Source organism: Octopus bimaculoides, chromosome 2 (assembly GCF_001194135.2).
Source record: "Octopus bimaculoides isolate UCB-OBI-ISO-001 chromosome 2, ASM119413v2, whole genome shotgun sequence".
NCBI lineage: Eukaryota > Metazoa > Mollusca > Cephalopoda > Octopoda > Octopodidae > Octopus > Octopus bimaculoides.
In genome coordinates this window covers 39293025-39295277 of record NC_068982.1, presented here as the reverse complement: position 1 = coordinate 39295277, position 2253 = coordinate 39293025, and the positions used below count along the sequence as shown (strand labels likewise).

The 2253-nt window shown below is 33.3% G+C and overlaps 1 protein-coding gene across 3 annotated transcripts in view; it reads right to left on the bottom strand.

The window, feature by feature from the left end:
• The window catches only part of LOC106879951 (uncharacterized), a 143466-nt gene that overhangs the window by 137740 nt on the left and 3473 nt on the right, over positions 1 to 2253 (bottom strand). Inside the window, exon 1 of one of the 3 annotated variants that reach the window (XR_008266755.1) lies at positions 1577 to 2163. The exons of the other annotated variants lie outside the window; for them this stretch is intronic. The gene's annotated coding sequence lies outside the window, so the exon portion shown is untranslated. Of the gene's footprint in view, positions 1 to 1576; positions 2164 to 2253 lie in introns of those variants that run through there. 3 annotated transcript variants of the gene reach the window in all.

Genomic DNA, 2253 nt, shown 5'->3' with positions numbered 1-2253 from the left:
TATATATATAATGCATATTTGTAGTAGGTCAAATAAATATATATATATATATATGTATATTTATATACACACACTGGTGCCTATAAGTTTCATTTGTGTATGTTGTGTATGGTGTGTGTCTGCATGCATGTGTATGTGCGTGCGTGTGTTCGCGTGTTATGACGACAAAAATGTCTTCCTGTTGCTTGATCAGTTGTCACACGTGGCAAGAAACAATAAGGAGACACGTAAGTAATCAATTGGGAATACATACATACACACAAATATACATACATACATGCATACGTACCCATATATATGTGCATCTATAATCATATATGCAGATATAAACATACATACATAATCATATACGTGCACACACACAAACACACATATGTGTGTATATATATATATATATATATAATATGCATATATTTATATATTATTTATATTATTATATACATATATACATATATATGTATGTATGTATAGATAGATAGATAGATTGATAGATAGATAGATAGATAGATAGATAGATAGATAGATAGATAGATAAATAGATAGATAGATAGATAGATAGATAGATAGATAGATAGATAGATAGATAGATAGATCGATAGATAGATAGATAGATAGAAAAACAGACTCAATACCCTTAGATAGAGGCGAATAACAGTATCTATTCAACGTTGAGTCTTTGCGAGTTGCAAATTTGAGTTTCTCATCAATAACACACGCACTCCAACACACAGACATACTCACGCATGCACTACTCTCACGCACAGACACATAAGCATTTATGTACACGCACGTACGCACGTACACACATTAGTATTTATATATATACACACACGCACGCACGCAGGCATGCACGGAAATATATAGCAGATATAACTTTCGTTACATATACAAGCATGAAATATACAGATATGCATACTTATGAATGTATGCACACACACACATAGACATACACGCATAGATGCATACATGTAAGCATATATTTTGTAGATGGTTACATGCATGCATGCAGGAGAACATACATACAAAAAAGAAGACTATGTAGAATAGATACATTCAAACATCCAGACATACAGACAATGCATACAACCATTGAGTACACGCATACAAAAATACATACACACATATATACATACATACATACATACATACATACATAGAATACATAGAATACATACAGGGTACATACATTTAAAAATACGTACATACATACTTACAAACACACATACATAGAATACATTCAAACATATAACACACACTTACAAAAATATATATATATACAGATTTAGAACACACACACACACATGCAGTGATATAAACATTGATGTTTGTGTATCATTTTTTTTTTTTTAAGTGAGAATGAAATTTAAGTATTGAAAGTAGAGGTGGAGAAGCGACGTGTGTTTGTATTTCGTGTAGGCATGTGGTATAGGGTTGACTGTAGACACAAAGTTGTTGTAGACATTATTAGTTAGTTTACTGTCTGGTACGAGTGGGATGAAATCAAACGGGCGGGGAGTGACGTGCAATAGGTGTTTTACAGAGAAATGTAGACAGTGAAGACAAGTGAAACTATTACCTTTAATTAAGACAGAAGCCATGTAAATTCCTCTGATTTTTGTTTGTTTGTTTTTTTTGTATTTTTTTTTTTTCAGCTAAAGTGCCAATAGGTGCAGCGCTATGCTGGCTAGCGAATATGTTTTAACATTACAGCCAGATCCAAGAATATAGAGTCGGGGCGCACATGCGTACACACACACCAGTTCTCTCACACAAATTCACATACACACACCACACGTGCGTACGCACCCGCATACACCCAAATGTAACTAAGATATACACGGTTTGTTGAATTGCTAGAAATAATTGCTAATTTCTAATTTTCTTATGTGGATTCTAAAGTGCATGTGTCGGGAAGAGTATATTGGATATATTGGACGGAACTACCACGGCTAGAATGCCTTTGATCATAATTTCACCCAATCAGAGTTAATCATCACCGCCATCATTATCATCAGCATCGATAGTACCACTACATCACCGCTCCCATCATCATCATCATCATCATTATCATCACGATCAACTCAATAACATTAAAAATAACCAAACTCAGAAATATACATAAGGAGTGAAGTCTAATTAATCATACTGAAATGGTCATTACCACAAAGGCTTATACAGTCATATTCAGCGCGAGAGCGAGGGGATTCCAATGGATAAATCATATATATATATATATATATATATATATATATA